This window comes from Pelophylax lessonae, assembly GCF_965119305.1.
Source record: "Pelophylax lessonae genome assembly, chromosome: 4".
Classification (NCBI taxonomy): domain Eukaryota; kingdom Metazoa; phylum Chordata; class Amphibia; order Anura; family Ranidae; genus Pelophylax; species Pelophylax lessonae.
This window is the reverse complement of record NC_138771.1, coordinates 269,689,094-269,709,133: the sequence shown is the minus strand read 5'-3', so window position 1 is coordinate 269,709,133 and position 20,040 is coordinate 269,689,094.

Sequence of the window (20,040 nt, the reverse complement as noted above, 5' to 3'; positions counted from 1 at the left end):
CATCCCATAGGAGGAGGATGTCATCGATGTACCTTCTCCAAAAGACCAACTGAGGTCTGGGGCAACCATCGACGACATCCTCCTCCCACTTGGCCATAAATAGGTTGGCCATACTGGGCAAGAGTTTTGCGCCCATGGCCACACCCTGATTTTGCAAAAAGTGTGAACCACCATACCAAAAATAGTTATGGCTCATGGCGAACTCTAAGAGTGACAAAACAAAATTGGACTGTGCCTCTGATACTGTACCATGTCTCAGGTAGTAAGAAACAGTTTCCAGTCCCTGCCTATGTGAGATGATCGTATAGAGTGAAGACACACTGGCTGTCACCCAAAGATAGCCCTCTTTCCACTCTATCCCACTCAGCTCATTAATGACCTGGAGTGGAATCCTTAAGAAAAGATGGAATCTGACTCACAAGGGGTTGCAGAAAATGGTCTACATACTTACCTGCCCTAGTGGTAATAGGAATCCTTCCCACTCACAATAGGCCTGCTCGGCAGATGGAGGGGATTCTTATGTACCTTGGGCAGGTAGTATATAACCGTCACTCTAGGGGCTGATGGTATCAAATAAGCTTTCTCTTTTGTCGTGAGGATATTATCCTCATACCCCTTGTCCACAATAACTTTCAAATCCTTCTTGTAACCCAGAGTAGGATCTTTTGGAAGTGGAAGGTAGGTATTCCGGTCGGATAGGATGTTGTCCATCTCAGCCTTGTATGCTCCAACATCCAAGACGACTATGCCTCCACCCTTATCCACCGGACGTACCACAATATATTTTCTATTGTATATCCCCCTAGCAATGTTTCTTTTTTTCATGACAGAGGGGGTTTCTATCAATATAGGAAATGCTCTATTTGTAAAATGAATGCTGATAAAAGGAGGAAAATAGACTCTTTTGAGTTGAACACAACACACCAACAATTTGACATCAAGCCTTTTATTACGTGCACCACTAAGCATGTTGTATATCTTTTACGGTGCCCTTGTGGTCTTGATTAGGGTTGAGCGGACACCTAGATGTCCGTGTTCGACGGGTTCGGCCGAACTTTAAAAAAAAGTCCGGGTCCGTGTCCCGGACTTTTACCGAACTTTTCCCGGACACCGAACCCCATTGAAGTCAATGGGGACCCGAACTTTAAGGCACTAAAATGGCTCTAAAACACCAAAGGAAAGGGTTAGAGTGCTGCAAATGGCAGCAAAACGTAATTAAGAGCATGGCAAGTGCTCTGCAAACAAATGTGGATGGGGAAATAACTTAAAACAACAAAAAAAAACAGAAAAATAAAACAATGTTCTTCTTCATCTCTGAAGGACGAGGCCCATATGGAGTAGGAGGGAGGTTGAGGTGGTGGTGGATGTGGCGGTGACATAGGCATGCGCACAGGGTGTGCCGGGTGTGCCTGGGCACACCCTAATCACCTAGGGCACATAGCATTGCCAGTGAGGAGATGGGAAAGATCTCCCTCGGACCTGCTCTGCTCTATTTCTCTTTGCCTACAGGTACATGGCCCCAATACATTACTCTCCCTGCTGGCAAACACATGCATGTGTATTTCAACTTTGGGGTGCACACCTTAATGCAATAGGCTGCGCACACCTATGGGCGGTGTAGGTGGAAGCGGCGGTGGAGGAGGACCAGGGCCGGATTAAGAGCATCATGGGCTTGGTGCTGAGGATTTTGAAGGGCCTTAAGGGCCGTGCCTTGCCATGCACCCAGAGGAGGAAGGGTGCAGCCATGCATGCCTAATTCAACATGGGATGCTGTCTCTGAAGCCCATAAACACATCCATGCATCGGCAACTGTCCCTCCTTGTCTGGCCTTCGCACTGTGTGGGGAGGTTCTGAGGGTGCTGCCTGGGGAAGCGAGCATAGAAGCCAGACTTCTGTGTTTACAAGTGACAGAAGAGCGGTAACAGTGAATATGGCCAACCCGGGGCCTATATAAAAGGTAGGGGCCCTGAGCTGCAGCTCCAATAGCCCCTACGTTAATCTGGCCCTGAGGAAGAGGACGAGGTAGCCAACACTGCTTCTTTTCACAAATTTTAAATGAGGGTACACCCCAAAAGAGTGAGAAAGAGCAAAAATGGAACAATGGGTGGGTAAGGTCGGTATCCATTGCTATTCTGCACAAGGTACGGAAAAGTCCCGTGGGATCCATGCCTGGTTCATTTTAATAAACGTGAGCTTGTCCACATTGTCTCTGGACAGGCGGCTGCGCTTGTCTGTTATAACGCCCCCAGCCGTGCTAAATACCCGTTCAGATAATACACTGGCTGCAGGGCACGCCAGCACCTCCAAGGCGTAAAGGGCAAGCTCAGGCCATGTGCCCAATTTGGAGACCCAGAAGTTGAAGGGGGCAGACCCCTCATTCACTACATGTAGGCGTGTGCACACATACTGCTCCACCATGTTGGTAAAATGCTGCCTCCTGCTAAGACGTTCCATCTGAGCTGCTGGTGCTGCTGTTTGTTGTGGCGTGCTGACAAAGCTTTTCCACATTTCGGCCATGCTAACCCTGCCTTCTGAGGTGCTGGCGGTGCCCTGGTTGCGTTGGCGACCTCCTCCTCCTCTGCCTTGTGCTTCCACTGCGGCCCCGCTGTCAGATGGGAATGCCAGCAGCATGGCGTCTACCAGCGTGCGCTTGTACTCGCGCATCTTGCGATCGCGCTCCAGTGAGTGAATTAAGGACGGTACGTTGTCCTTGTAACGGGGATCCAGCAGCGTGGCCACCCAGTAATCAGCACAAGTCAGAATGTGGGCAACTCGGCGGTCGTTGTGGAGACACTGCAGCATGTAATCGCTCATGTGTGCCAGGCTGCCCAGAGGCAACGAAAGGCTGTCCTCTGTGGGAGGTGTATCGTCCGTGTCCTCTGTATCCCCCCAGCCACGCACCAGTGATGGCCATGAGCTGGCCTGGGTGCCACCCTGCTGTGAACATGGTTCCATCTCCTCCTCCAGCTCCTCCTCCTCCTCATCCTCCTCATCCTCCAGAACTGTGCCCCTGCTGGACAATTGTGTCCCTGGCGTTTGTGTGTGCAGGAACCCACCCTCGGAGCCCCTTGCGAATGACTGCCCTGAAAGCCTTGGAAATGTTACCTCTTCATCCTCCTCCTCCTCCTCATCCTGTGCCACATCCTCTTCCATCATCGCCCAAATTGTTTTTTCAAGGAGGCATAGAAGTGGGATAGTTAAGCTGAGAACGGCGTCATTGCCACTGGCCATGTTGGTGGAGTACTCAAAACAGCGCAACAAGGCACACAGGTCTCGCATGGAGGCCCAGTTATTGGTGGTGAAGTGGTGCTGTTCCGCAGAGCGACTCACGCGTGCGTGCTGCAGCTGAAACTCCACTATGGCCTGCTGCTGCTCGCACAGTCTTTCCAGCATGTGCAAGGTGGAGTTCCACCTTGTGGGCACGTCACATATGAGGCGGTGAGCGGGAAGGCCGAAGTTACGCTGCAGCGCTGCCAGGCGAGCAGCAGCAGGGTGAGAACGCCGAAAGTGCGCACAAACGGCCCGCACTTTCTGCAGCAGCTCTGACATATCGGGGTAGTTTTTAAGGAACCTCTGCACCACCAAATTCAGCACATGCGCCAGGCAAGGGATGTGCGTCAAACCGGCTAGGCCCAGAGCTGCTATGAGATTTCGCCCGTTATCGCACACCACCAGGCCGGGCTTGAGGCTCGCTGGCAGCAACCACTCATTTGTCTGCTGTTCCATGCTCCTCCACAACTCCTGCGCGGTGTGTGGTTTGTCCCCCAAACAGGCAAGTTGTAAAACTGCCTGCTGTCGTTTACCCCTGGCCGTGCTGAAGTTGGTGGTGAAGGTGTTACGCTGTCCGGATGAGGAGGCGGTAGAGGATGAGGAAGCGGAGTAGGAGGAGTTAGGAACAGGAGGCAAATTGAAGCGCCCTGCAATCCTCGGTGGTGGAAGGACATGCGCCAAATTGCTATCCGCCTCAGGCCCATCCGCCACTGCATTTACCCAGTGTGCCGTTAGGGAGATATAACGCCCCTGACCGTGCTTACTGGTCCACGTATCGGTAGTTAGGTGGACCTTGGCACAGATGGCGTTGCACAGTGCACACCTGATTTTTTCCCCCACTTGGTTGTGCAGGGAAGGGATGGCTTGCCTGGAAAAGTAGTGGCGGCTGGGCACGACGTACTGTGGGACAGCCACCGACATAAGGTTTTTAAAACTGTGCGTCTCCACCAGACGGAATGACAGCATTTCAAAGGCCAATAATTTTGAAATGCTGGCATTCAGGGCCAGGGATCGCGGGTGGGTAGGGGGGTACTTCCTCTTCCTCTCAAGTGTTTGGGAGATGGAAAGCTTAACGCTTCCACGGGACATTGTGGAGATGGTTGTTGGTGACCCAGGTGGTGGTGTTGCTGACAGATCATCTGTTTGCGGGGTGGCAGGTGCCGGTATCACTACAGATGTGGCTGGAGCGGCCGAGACTGCAGCAGAAGAGGAAGCAGGATGAGCCAGAGACGTTTCTTGGTTTTGAAGGTGTGTACTCCACTGCAGCTCGTGCTTTGCACTTAGATGCCTGATCATGCAGGTTGTGCTCAGGTTGAGAAGGTTTATGCCTCGCTTCAAGCTCTGATTGCACAGGGTGCAAACCACTCGTGTCCTGTCATCAGCACATTTTCTAAAGAACTTCCACGCTAGAGAACTCCTTTGAGCTGACTTTGGTGCGCTCGTTCCCTTGCTGCGTTGGGCAGTAGCGGGCGTAGTGTCTAGGGCACGGCCGCTCCGCTTCTGCACCCTGCTCCCTCTTCTGCTGTGCTGGTGGCTCTGTGCGACCACCACCTCTTCCTCCAAACCACTCAGGTCACCTGCATGACGTTCATTCCATGTGGGGTCGAGGACCTCATCGTCCTCCACATCATCTTCCACCCAGTCTTCACCCCTGCCCTCCTTGTCGGTCTCCACAATGCTGAACGCCGCAGCAGTTGGCACCTGTGTTTCGTCATCATCGGAGACGTGCTGCGATGATCCTTGCATGTACTCATCTTGAGAAATAAGTGGTTGGGCATTGCTGCACTCAATCTCTTCCACTTCTGGGGCAGGGCTAGGTGGATGGCTCTGGGAAACCCTGCTGACAGAGTCATCAAAAAGAAGAAGAGACTGCTGTATGGCTTGGGGCTCAGACTGCTTGCCTGATTTGCAAGGGGGTGAGGTGAAAGACGGTTGGACATCGGCTGCAGGTGCCAACTGTGACCTTTCTGCAGTAGACTGGGTGGGAGACAATGTGAAGGAACTGGAGGCACTGTCAGCAGCAAACCAATCTACTATCGCCTCCACTTGTTCTGGCCTCATCACTTCTAGGGGCGTATGATGCCCTACCAAATACTGATGCAGGTTCTGTCGCCTACTCACACTTGAGGAAGGTGTTTCACTTGTGCGTGTAGCTGGCACAGATCGACCACGTCCTCTCCTTGCAACAGGAGCTCTACCAGCAGCACCACGACCCAGGCCACAGCCCTTATTTGACGGTCTCCTCATATTTCTGTAAATTAAGATCTTGCCCTAGAAAGGTTTTTATTGAATAGCGGAATAGGAAATATGATCCAAAAAAGTGTATGTATCTCGCACGTACAAAACCACGCTAGGCCCCAATTACTATTGTTTCTACCCCTAAAAGGATGGATGAGGAGTAGGAGGAGTATGGAACAGACAGCACCCTCAAATCTTCAGAAGTATGAGATGAACCTCAAAAACTTGGAAAGGTGGATCTCACACGTACCGACACAGACTATCCCGCAATTCAATTGATCCTCAAAGGTTTTTATTGAATAGCGGAATAGGAAATATGATCAAAAAAAGTGTATGTATCTCGCACGTACACCACCACACTAGGCCCCAATTACTATTGTTTGTACCCCTAAAAGGATGGTTGAGCAGTAGGAGGAGGAGTATGGAACAGGCAGCACCCTCAAATCTTCAGAAGTATGAGATGAACCCCAAAAACTTGGAAAGGTGGATCTCACACGTACCGACACAGACTATCACGCAATTTAATTGATCCCCAAAGGTTTTAATTGAATAGCGGAATAAAAAATATGATCAAAAAGAAAGTGTATGTATCTCACACGTACACCACCACACTAGGCCCCAATTACTATTGTTTGTACCCCTAAAAGGATGGTTGAGCAGTAGGAGGAGGAGTATGGAACAGGCAGCACCCTCATATCTTCAGAAGTATGAGATGAACCCCAAAAACTTGGAAAGGTGGATCTCACACGTACCGACACAGACTATCACGCAATTTAATTGATCCCCAAAGGTTTTAATTGAATAGCGGAATAGAAAATATGATCAAAAAGAAAGTGTATGTATCTCACACGTACACCACCACACTAGGCCCCAATTACTATTGTTTGTACCCCTAAAAGGATGGGTGAGCAGTAGGAGGAGGAGTATGGAACAGGCAGCACCCTCAAATCTTCAGAAGTATGAGATGAACCCCAAAAACTTGGAAAGGTGGATCTCACACGTACCGACACAGACTATCACGCAATTTAATTGATCCCCAAAGGTTTTAATTGAATAGCGGAATAGAAAATATGATCAAAAAGAAAGTGTATGTATCTCACACGTACACCACCACACTAGGCCCCAATTACTATTGTTTGTACCCCTAAAAGGATGGTTGAGCAGTAGGAGGAGGAGTATGGAACAGGCAGCACCCTCAAATCTTCAGAAGTATGAGATGAACCCCAAAAACTTGGAAAGGTGGATCTCACACGTACCGACACAGACTATCACGCAATTTAATTGATCCCCAAAGGTTTTAATTGAATAGCGGAATAGAAAATATGATCAAAAAGAAAGTGTATGTATCTCACACGTACACCACCACACTAGGCCCCAATTACTATTGTTTGTACCCCTAAAAGGATGGTTGAGCAGTAGGAGGAGGAGTATGGAACAGGCAGCACCCTCAAATCTTCAGAAGTATGAGATTAACCCCAAAAACTTGGAAAGGTGGATCTCACACGTACCGACACAGACTATCACGCAATTTAATTGATCCCCAAAGGTTTTAATTGAATAGCGGAATAGAAAATATGATCAAAAAGAAAGTGTATGTATCTCACACGTACACCACCACACTAGGCCCCAATTACTATTGTTTGTACCCCTAAAAGGATGGTTGAGCAGTAGGAGGAGGAGTATGGAACAGGCAGCACCCTCAAATCTTCAGAAGTATGAGATTGTGTTCACTGTACCCCACAAAGATTGTGTTCACTGCACCCCACAAAGATTGTGTTCACTGCACCTCAAAAAGGATTTTGTTCACTGCACCCCACAAAGATTGTGTTCACTGCACCCTAAAAGGATTTTGTTCACTGCACCCCAAAAAGATTGTGTTCACTGTACCCCCCAAAGATTGTGTTCACTGCACCCCACAAAGATTCTGTTCCCTGTACCCCACAAAGATTGTGTTCACTGCACCCCACAAAGGATTTTGTTCACTGCACCCCAAAAAGATTGTGTTCACTGCACCCCAAAAAGGATGTTGTTCACTGCACCCCAAAAAGGATTTTGTTCACTGCACCCCACAAAGATTGTGTTCACTGCACCCCACAAAGGATTTTGTTCACTGCACCCCAAAAAGATTGTGTTCACTGTACCCCCCAAAGATTGTGTTCACTGCACCCCACAAAGGATTTTGTTCACTGCACCCCAAAAAGATTGTGTTCACTGTACCCCCCAAAGATTGTGTTCACTGCACCCCACAAAGATTCTGTTCACTGTACCCCACAAAGATTGTGTTCACTGCACCCCACAAAGGATTTTGTTCACTGCACCCCAAAAAGATTGTGTTCACTGCACCCCAAAAAGGATGTTGTTCACTGCACCCCAAAAAGGATTTTGTTCACTGCACCCCAAAAAGATTGTGTTCACTGCACCCCACAAAGATTGTGTTCACTGCACCCCACAAAGGATTTTGTTCACTGCACCCCAAAAAGATTGTGTTCACTGTACCCCCCAAAGATTGTGTTCACTGCACCCCACAAAGGATTTTGTTCACTGCACCCCAAAAAGATTGTGTTCACTGTACCCCCCAAAGATTGTGTTCACTGCACCCCACAAAGATTCTGTTCACTGTACCCCACAAAGATTGTGTTCACTGCACCCCACAAAGGATTTTGTTCACTGCACCCCACAAAGATTGTGTTCACTGCACCCTAAAAGGATTTTGTTCACTGCACCCCAAAAAGATTGTGTTCACTGTACCCCCCAAAGATTGTGTTCACTGCACCCCACAAAGATTCTGTTCCCTGTACCCCACAAAGATTGTGTTCACTGCACCCCACAAAGGATTTTGTTCACTGCACCCCAAAAAGATTGTGTTCACTGCACCCCAAAAAGGATGTTGTTCACTGCACCCCAAAAAGGATTTTGTTCACTGCACCCCACAAAGATTGTGTTCACTGCACCCCACAAAGGATTTTGTTCACTGCACCCCAAAAAGATTGTGTTCACTGTACCCCCCCAAAGATTGTGTTCACTGCACCCCACAAAGGATTTTGTTCACTGCACCCCAAAAAGATTGTGTTCACTGTACCCCCCCAAAGATTGTGTTCACTGCACCCCACAAAGATTCTGTTCACTGTACCCCACAAAGATTGTGTTCACTGCACCCCACAAAGGATTTTGTTCACTGCACCCCAAAAAGATTGTGTTCACTGCACCCCAAAAAGGATGTTGTTCACTGCACCCCAAAAAGGATTTTGTTCACTGCACCCCAAAAAGATTGTGTTCACTGCACCCCACAAAGATTGTGTTCACTGCACCCCACAAAGGATTTTGTTCACTGCACCCCAAAAAGATTGTGTTCACTGTACCCCCCAAAGATTGTGTTCACTGCACCCCACAAAGGATTTTGTTCACTGCACCCCAAAAAGATTGTGTTCACTGTACCCCCCAAAGATTGTGTTCACTGCACCCCACAAAGATTGTGTTCACTGCACCCCACAAAGGATTTTGTTCACTGCACCCCAAAAAGATTGTGTTCACTGCACCCCAAAAAGGATTTTGTTCACTGCACCCCAAAAAGGATGTTGTTCACTGCACCCCAAAAAGGATTTTGTTCACTGCACCCCACAAAGATTGTGTTCACTGCACCCCACAAAGGATTTTGTTCACTGCACCCCAAAAAAATTGTGTTCACTGCACCCCAAAAATGATTTTGTTCACTGCACCCCAAAAAAGATGTTTTTCACTGCACCCCAAAAAGGATTTTGATCACTCCACCCCAAAAAGATTGTGTTCACTGCACCCCACAAAGATTGTGTTCACTGCACCCCAAAAAGGATTTTGTTCACTGCACCCCAAAAAGATTGTGTTCACTGCACCCCACAAAGATTGTGTTCACTGCACCCCAAAAAGGATGTTCACTGCACCCCAAAAAGATTGTGTTCACTGCACCCCACAAAGATTGTGTTCACTGCACCCCACAAAGGATTTTGTTCACTGCACCCCAAAAAGATTGTGTTCACTGCACCCCAAAAAGGATGTTGTTCACTGCACCCCAAAAAGGATTTTGTTCACTGCACCCCAAAAAGATTTTGTTCACTGCACCCCAAAAAGGACGTTGTTCACTGCACCCCAAAAAGATTGTGTTCACTGCAGCCCAAAAAGATTGTGTTCACTGCAGCTCACACACAGAAAAATGGATGTGGATCACTGACACCTGCCTATCTCCTATCCCACACCACACAGCAATATCGATTGTAGTTTGTAGAACACAGTTTCCCTAAAATTCAGCAGCAGCAGCCTCTCCCTAACAGGATTGAGAAGAGATCGTAGATCAGGATTGAGTGCAGAGTCACCCCACCCCCCACACAGCAATATCGATTGTACTTTGTAGAAGACACTGACCCTATAATTCAGCAGACTCTATCCCTAAAATGCCTACAACTCGCCCTGCCTAAACACTCCGACCTGTCCCTCAATTCTATCCGGACACAAATGTTTTTTTCCTGCCTGTCTTTCCCTAATCAGCAGCCAGCACGTTGATGTGTGCTCTGTCCCTGATCTAAGCAGCAGAATGAAGACGCTGCGGCTGCCTGGAACTTATAAAGACTTGGTCACATGCTTCAGACGGCCAATCACAGCTACTGAGACATTTGCAGGCATGGCTGGGATGGCTTAAGGCACACCAGTTAAACGATTGTTGATTGGCTGTTGAAAGCCCGCCATGAAAAGAGCGCCAAAGCATGCAAAACCCGGAAATAAAACGACCGAACACGGATTTTTACCCGAACATACAGTAAAGTGTCCGTGTCCGTGTTCGGGTACAAAAAATCCAATTATTCGGTACGAACACGAATAATACAGTCCGTGTTCGCTCAACACTAGTCTTGATCATATCGGCCTTACTATACGCATGCTTCGCGTTAGGTTGAAGGAACACATTACTAACCTCCTTAAGGGATATCCAAAACACAGCGTGTCTCGACACTACGATGTGTCTAAATAGGGACCCTACAGGTACCATCTTTATGGGCATAGATTGGTACACTAGCAGTTGGAGGGGTAGCAACCGTACAAGGGGTGTGTCCAGGCTAGAAACGCAATGGATATACAAGGTTAAAGCATATAGTTCGTATGGAATAAACATTGATTGGGACATTAATTCCTTTATCAATAATGCATAATTGATGTCCCTATCATTGTTTTCATGTGGATTTTAAATGTATACCTATTCCTGACGTGATTAGGTATTATTATCATATTAATATAATTTTTTTTTGTTTTAGTTTTTTTAATTTATACTTATTATGAAAAGTTTGTCATCTGTACTTTTAAGTGTTTTCTGCATATTTAAGTTCTGAGAAGGTGTTCTTGGAGAGTGGGGTGTGAAGCTGAGCTGAGTTCCACCTGGCCAATTTATTTATTTATTTATTTTGATTTGCCCTTTTCACCTGTTATTGATTTTTGTCATTATTTTAATGGCCCTTTTTGCGATACTGGTCATCCTTCGCTATGCTAGCATCAACATTATTTTGGGCAGTTTTGATGCATTTGGTATGCGTTGGATGACTAGCCCGTTTGGGCTTCCAAATATTGGGATTTTTTCTATATTTGATTTGTGAAGGATTATTTATATATTTTCTTTCCTTTTTCTTTGATAGTCTTGCTGATAGCGCTGCATTTAGTGGATTGCTGCAATCTGGGATTTGTCTCCCAGAAAAACAATGGACCCTATCTGCAGCCAGGTTCGATTTGAGGGAAGTTCTATGAAAGATATATATGTCCCTGAGTTGTCCTATGTATGTTAAAAGCACTTCCTGGTTGTGGTTAATGTTGTGGATAGACTTATTGAGGGAGGAGGAGCTGGCTGGAACGCATGCCGCTCTCCCTCTTCCGTATGCATCGGCCAATAAAAGGGAGTAGATTGCGGAGGTTAGCCACGCCCCCTGAAGAAGTCAGCTTCTGACTAAACCGGTAGGGGAACCGGCATCTCGCATCTCCCCGGTGTATTGGCTCGGGTCGGAGGTATCAGCTATCCACGATCTACTAACCACTCAAAGGGAACACCTCTGCAGGACACCGGTTATGCTGATGATGTTATTGTGAAATGTGAGTGTACTATCTTTTATCCATTAAACTGAGTGTTTCTGCGTACTTCACCATGAGGAGTTCTCTTTCTTTTTGTCAAACCCAAATGTTATCTGCCCTGGTGAGACCATCCATAAGGGTTTAAATCGATTTGATTTGGAAAGTATCCCTGGAGTGTGAGCAGGTCTGAGGATAGGAGACAACATCTATTCAGTTGATCATTGTGCCCTGAGGTTGATTACCATTGGAGCTGGTGTGGATCTCTGTCATGGGGATCTACACATTCTGGTAAGCTGCCACACAATTGGGTGACCGGTGGAGGCTTTTCTGACATTCAACCAGCACACTGTGAATGGGACTTTCTTTCTGAGGGGTTCATTTCTTATGGACTTTTTATGGACTTTTTAAAATTTATTTCACAATATATTTTAGATGGTGTTCATTTCATTATGGGATCATGTATGTATACTTTTTAATAGTCATTGCATACAGCTTGACTAACCTTTTGTTTGGTTTTATATTGAGGGCTGCACACCTTGTTATTATTTTTAATATTTAGTGTGACTACTGTAGCACCACCCCCGCAGGAGCTGCTGATTAGATTATTGGGTCTACGTCCTGCCTAACAACCCACAGAATTGGCTCGAACCCTCCCTAGGCACAACTGACCCAGAATAGGACTGGAATACCAAATGGCTACACAGATTGGAATATAACACTTCAATAAATAATAATGACCTGTTACCTCTCTCCAGCTGCAGTCCTTCTGGGTAATACAAGGTGACCACACACAAGCTTGCTTTTAAACAGGAAAGTTATTTACTGTGAATCAAATAAACAGTTTCGATACAGTAAAATATGACTTTGTAAAAGGATATACTAATTAATTAATCAAAGATAAGATAAATACTGTGATATCACTCCTCAAGGGCACATTAATTGTTTCAGGAAATGTCTCAGAGCCTATAGGACCGCCATCTTAATCACTATTATACTTTTGGAGATAAGGCTCAGCATTCAGTTAGACACAGTATCAGAATGTCAGACCTATCTGAGTCCGCTGTTTCTTCTCTATATCTTCGCTAGCAACGTTGGTGCACTCGCAATTTGTAATCCACATTGAGGATGGGTGATCAATAGAGAGAATGGCAGCAAACAGTTAGTAATCACCGCGGGGTGTCTGTGCAGGATTGCCGGTAAAACTTCTGTGAGAGATGTACTGGGCCACCTGGTATATTGCCTTCTACTACTCTAAGGCTAATCCTGACTAAAGTTACTTCTTTGATAGATAGAGTCAGTTTTTGGGCAGGTGCCCTCTCACCAACAGGACTGTCTCCCAGGAAGCCTCCGCTGCTGTCTCAGTCTCCGGCCTCTGTCACCAGCCGCGCTAGGTATTTGGGGTGGATGAGTCTGGTCTCTGTAGAACATCGATGGGACCTCCAGGAGGGATCCTCTACTGGAGATGAAACACTGCAACTTAGTCACTTAAGGCCCAGGAGTTTCGGCCTAGCATACAGCATCAGCCCACAGCACTGGCATCCTGCTTGTCTCACTGTGTCTTTCCCAAGAGAGTGAGCCTGGCTCCTCCCTTCCTTTATAAAGCTTCCCCCAGAAGGCTGTGCGGTGCAGCAGTGCACCCTGGTATTCTCAAAGCACTATGGGCGATGAAGACTGCTCAACTTCCTGAAAGGAAAATAACATCAAAAGACATTCCATAGCCGCTGCAATGTGTCCTTTTGGCCACTAGATGGAGCCGAGTTCCTCTCAAATGTCAAGCAGCAGTCTTTTAGAACTTGTATAATGGAAGACCCCGCTACACTACCCTTTGGCTTCAAATCAGCATCAATACACTTGCACAAAGTCAGGGATTTTGTAGAATTAGAGTCAGGTGTATAATTAACCAATTATACCATGCAGATTCTAATGATCATCAATTTCATATGTAGGTTGAAACACAGTCATTAACTGAAGCAGAAATAGCTGAATAGGAGACTTAAAACTGGGAGATGAACAGTGAAACAGTCAGTTTAAAGTCACAGGTCATAGACCATGGCAAGACTGAGCACATCAACAAAACACAGAGTAGATATAATGTATCAGCAAAGTCACTTCCAGGCAAAGGTTTCAAAGCAGACGTGGGTTTGAAAATGTGCTGTTCAAGTTATTTGGCACAAAGATGCGGGCAACTTTGAGTACAACAGTCGTAGCGGTTGGTCAAGAGAACAATGCAGCAGATGAAAGACACATCATGCTTACTTCCCTTTGACATTGGAAGATGTCCAGCAGTGCCATCAGCACAGAGCTGGCGGAAACCATTGGGACCCAGGTACACCCATCTACTGTCTAGACAAGTAGGGCCAGAAGTGGTCTTTATAGAAGAATTTTAGCTGAAAACCATACCTCTGATGTGGAAACAAGGCTAAGCGACTCAACTATGCATGAAAGCATAGAAACTGTTGTGCTCTGGACTGAGGAGTCAAAATGTGAAACATTTGGTAATAGCAGGAGGCAGTTTATTTGCCAAAGGACAGGAAAGTGGTACAATAATGAGAGTCTGCAGGCAACAATGAAGCATGGTGCAGGTTCCTTGCAAATTTGTGGCTGCATTTCTGAAAAATAGAGTTGTTGATTGGGTCAGCATCAATGGTGGCCTCAATGTTGAAAAACACAGGCATATACTTATCCATCATGCCATACCATCAAAGAGGTGTGTCATTGGCCCCAAATTTATTCTGCAGCAGGACAGCAACCCCAAACATACAGCCAATGTCAATAATAACTATCTTCAGTGGAAGAACAAGGAGTCCTGGAAGTGATGGTTTGGCCCTTACAGAGCCCTGATCTCAATATTATCCAGTCTGTCTGGTATTAAATGAAGAGACAGAAGGATTTGAGGCAGCTTACATCTACAGAAGCCCTGTTGTTAGTTCTTCAAGATGCTTGGAGCACCCAACCTTCCTGTGTGCGAGTGTACGTAGAAGAATTGATGCTGTTTTAAACGCAAAGGTTCATCACACTAAATATTGATTTGATTTGGATTTCTCTTCTGTTCATTTGCTTTCCATTTTGTTAATTGCTAATAGTAAACTATTAACACTTCTATTTCTGAAAGCATTTTTGAATTACAGCATTTTTTCACACTTGCCTAAAACTTTTGCACAATAGTCTATTTCATTTTTTATTTTTTACTTATTACCACCTCAATAGCTCATATAGCACTGCTTTAGCAAAGCATATTTGTTAGTAAAGAACTTTCATTCTCACATATGTACAATTAGTAGGGGTTACAAGTGTGGTCTTTTAGTACTGTTGGCTTTCAGTCTAAGTGGCTAGGAAAGTGTAGGGTATAAAAAAAAAAAAAAAATTAAAGTCTTTCAAGTTAAAAAAAAAAAAAAAAAGATCTGCAGATTGCACTTGTTTAAAGAAACACTCCATTTTAACTTTGCGCTTGGTAACTATAGGTCTCAAACAGTAACACTTGTGAAAAGAAAAGTCTTGATTTGGCATCTGATTGGTTGCTTTGAGGAATATCTCCTTTATTATTTATTTTTATTACATGGGACCCACTGTTGTCCTTACACTGACATATCATTTTGTACACGAATAAGACAAAAACTGTTACTTTACCTTCACATTTTCTGTGATTGTATAGTTGTAGCTCTAAAAAAGTCTGCAAAATAAATGAATGATTGAATCTGAATGTTTGCTATACTGTGGGTCAAATAATCTTTTTTAAACCTCAAAGTAGGTCTAAACTCTAAGAATACTTAGTCCATTTGGCATGTTTCTTTTTGTTTTTTATATAATTTTAATGCACTACAATTATTTTGTTAGAAGACGTTATTCTGTATTCAGGTTCCAAGATGGGAGTATATTAATGCTGCTTCAAAGCTAACTGATAACTGAACTGAATTATTTCACAAGTATTTTGCCTTGTTTAATTTCCAAGCACTGTGGTGTTTTATTGATATTACCAAACTAAACAAAATTGGTTATCATCCTGTAATAAATATGTTGATACTGAGCTTATAAGCATCCTGCTTTGTAGAGAGGCCAAAATAAGTAACATAAAGTAAAACATTCCAGTGTTTAATAAGAAAAGTATTAAAATAAATGTTATAAATATGTTCCTATTTGAATGCCATCTATAAACTATATAGATGTGTTTCTGAGAGAACAAATGGTAAAAATATGATTGAATTAAACGTACAGATGTTGTAAAATGACCTTTTCGATCCAAAACTGTAGTGCTTTAGTCAAGTGTACTAATTTTTTCAGTAATCTAATCTGACCTTTAGTGCTAAGTAGTACCTCACTGTCATCTATCAGTTTAGGCTTGTCTTTTGATATGTCATGTGTCATTTGTTTACATCCCCAACCGATGTAAACTGTTTTTTTACATTTACAGTTCTTGGGGAATGAGTAATAATGGGTATTATTGTACCTTTTTACTCTTCCCCCTAAGAGGAAATGCCTGTTTATGTGCTTTAAGGCACCCCAAGCATATTATTTAAAGTATTTGTGCATTTTAAATGTTTCCCTTTAAGACACATGAAAAGGCCCTCTCCCTTCCAAGTGATGTTTTTAAGATTTTCTTTTTACATTCGTAAATATCCCCCAAGACAGTGCACCCCTACCTATGCCCTTTTTTTCAACAGTAGTGTGCCTATTGGTCTTAAAGAAGGTAAAGAAAATAGCTGGTTTTGCCTCCCATAGGCTTCAGTGTAACTCTGCACTAAGTTCAGGGTTCACGGTCCTCACACAGGGTTCGCCAAACCCTGCCAGGTTTGCTTTGTTCTGACTTAAAGGCTAAGTTTACCTTTTCCAGAAAATAGCCTATGCAGTCAAGTTTCTGAAGTCTGCATTTAAAAACTGTTCAGCTTTGTGAAATGTTCATTCATTTTATGGTCATACCTGTAGGTCAAGGGTCTCCAAACTATGGTCCCCTCCAATTGTTCAGGAACTACAATTCCCACCATGCCTAGTCATGTCTGTGAATGTCAGAGTTTTACAATACCTCATTGGACGTGTAGTTCCACAACAGCTGGAGGACCATAGCTTGGAGATCCCTGCTGTAGGTAATTTGGACCCGCTTGGAAGCCTGGCCAAAAAACTCTCAGCGATCCCTATGTCTTGTTGCTAGGACAAAAATATGGTTGTAGTTCCTGTAATGCTGGGAGTGAGCGCCCAATGTTTTTCATGTTCCAGGAACAAGGTAGGATGTAAGAATTGCTAATTGGGAGTTTTTCATCCAGTCTTCCAGGGAAGCCCAAATGACCTACAGATATAACAGTAAAATTAGTAAACATTTTACAAGGTTGCACAGGTTTGTTACACCTGCTGGGTGCCCTTGACTGCATATGCTATTGAACCCAATTGAACCTTCAGTTTAAATCATTTAAAAGAAAAGTACAGGGGATTAAAAAAACAAAAAAACATTCAAACTTACCTAAGTGGATGCAACATCGATCCAATGTAGCTGTGTCCCCTCCCCCACCTCCTCACAGAAAACTGAGCAATCAAAATCTGCTGATTGCTCAGTTCTCGGTCTTGACTGAGCATAGACTGGTGACTGTCAGTCACTGTCTCTCTGCTCTACCCCTCCAGCACATTGGAGTGCCGGACTGTGGAGGGTGGCAAAGGGGCTGGCTCAGACTCTCAACGGTGCACTGAGAGGCTGAACTAGCTGCCAGTTGGGAAGTCGTGGATTCTGACATTAAACATTGGGGTCTCTTCGGAGCCTGGACTAGCTCAGTGACATCAGCCGACAGTGGCCTTCAGCTCACTGACAGCTGACATTGGGTCACAGGATGCAGAGCAAAGTGCAGGAGAAGGATTCTTCTCCAGGAGAATAATAGCCAAAAGAGTTATGGCCCTACTTTTCCTTTAAATATATACCTGGTTCATCAAAACAAAAGGTGTATAAAGTCTTACAATCTGTCTTCTTTCCTTGCTTACACTCCCTCATTGCACCTTCCTCTGTTGCAGCAAGTGACATTGCTTGGCACTCCCCTGTGTAGAGACACTTTCACTCACTTATCCTTAACATTAACAGTAAATTTTAACTTAAACCCTAAGTGTAATGCACACTAGTGACATAGTTAAACCCTAACTCTAATGCACACTAGTGACATAGGGATACAGCCACAAGATTTAGAGAGGGACAAAGGCATCCATCACTATAGGCTACAAAATTGCAATGCAATAATTTTTTTTTTTTTTTTAGCCAAGCAGGGTAACAAAAAAGAAAAAAAACAAAAAAAAAAAAAAAAACAGCTTAACACCTAATCCCCTAAAACCCAAATGCAACTCTTCACCCCAAACCTGTCACAATGAAGTTATGTTGAAGTTATGCATAAGCAAAGTGAAAGCTACATGTCAAAATGATCATTTGATGCTGAAATACGGGTAGCTAACTTTATTTTTAAATCTTAACTTCATCCATTCTACTCCCTGGCACCCAAGCCTCACCAAATATCCTATAATTGGTGACCTTACTGCAACAGGGCTTCAGGGAGTTGGGAGGTAGTGCCAGGTTTGACTTTGAAAAACTATCTATTAGAATTAAAGGTAAAGTCTGAAAATGTTTTTCTTTATCATAATATAGTAATAAATATAAATAGTTATAATAGTTTAAATTGCCTAGGCACTGGTTTTATGACAGCTTTAATTTAAGATTGAAGTACCGTATGTGTTTATTCAGATTTCAAGTGCAGATAATATAATTGCGTAGACATGCAAGAATGCAAATGCTCATTTACTTCTGTCAAGTTTAACTGTAGTTTTCTGTTAATATTAGCCTACATATCTGATTTTTATGGATAAAACTCATACGTACTTTAAGCAGTTTAATTGGTTTGCAGATATACTGGCATATGGAAAGAATATGACATTTCCTAGCTGGCTTTAGCATTGGGCTCTCTGTATTTTCTCAGCTTGTCACCAGTAGTTTCAATATGTAAATTGGCAATGAGAAAAATACATCAAATGAGATCATGGAAACAACTGTGTAAGTGAAAAAGAACCATTGAACATATATTTTTGCCAGAGTAGAGAAAAACAGACCCTGAGAAGTACCATAGAATCATAAAATGCAATATTCAAAAAAACATCATTTTCATTGTTGCTGGCAAAAATATGGCAGGGGATGCAAATCTATCAGTCTATCAAAATTACAGACTGTTCAGAAATGAAATTGCGCCAACAAAAAACATCTGCAAGTCATTCAGTGGTATGGTGCTTTAGTAATACAAAGCTCTTTTTGGGTTTTGCCCATCAATATTATGGATTTCATCCTTTAACCTTTAATTTACTGAACAACAAAGTACTATGGCTAAAAGTATAACTACATGCAAAATTGTGTTTTAATTTTAGTGGAGAAGAAATTGAACAGCTGTCAGGATTTTACATCTGTCTGTGTCCCCGTTAGGGAGTTTTACCCTCTCTATTTGTCCTGTCTACCGTTACCACCGAAACTGAGCAAAAATCCCAAATTTTGGGTTTTCACCGTAACAGTAATAGAGACTAAATCTTCCATTGGGAACAGTAGTTCTGGTGACCCTAGTGACAACCAGGGATTCCTATCACTTCCTGCTTTGGTTATGGGACAGGAAATTAAGGGCAATCTCCACAATGGAAGAGATATTTAAAAAAAAAAACTGACAGGGATTATAACTCTCCTTTATTTTATCCAAAAATAAAAAAATCACTTTTAATTGAATTTAAATTACATACTCTAGACCAAGCTAATGCCTGCCTGAGTAAGAGCCGCTGTGGAGAGGAGGGGTAAACTTACTTTGCACACTGAGCAGGTGCCAACCTGCTGAATTGTGGAAGAAATTAGATGGTACCCACTCTAATCCCTGTGAGCAAGTCCTTAGAGGTGAAACATGTCTGGAAAATGTGGTGTATTTGGTGGTGATAGAATGTATGCATTAATGTTGGTTTTCATGGAATAAAACAGTATAAAGAATTAAAGATGTAGTGCAACTCTCTACTTTTTATACAGAAGAAGTGAGGTGGGGCACAAATGGGGTTGATTTACTAAAGACACATAGACTGTGCACTTTGCAAAGTGCAGTTGCTCCAGAGCTTAGCAAATGAGCAGAAGCTCTGCTGACTTCCATCATCCAATCATGTGCAAGCACAAATGTTGTTTTTTTATTTTCCTTGTGTGTGATTGGGTACTCTTTACAAAGTGAACCTTCACCTCATTTACTAAGCTGTGGAGCAACTGCACTGGCAGAGTGCCACTGCACTTTGCAAAGTGCACAGTCTATTTTCCTTTAGTAAATCAAACCTACAGTGACAGCAGTGACATGAATCACCATAATACAGAGTAAAATATGATATATTTGCAGAAAGTGGTCAGTAACACAAGGTTGGTATATACTGTATGACTAGAAAGTAGTGACAGTGACTGAGAAATTGTGCTTCTGATTAATGGATAATACA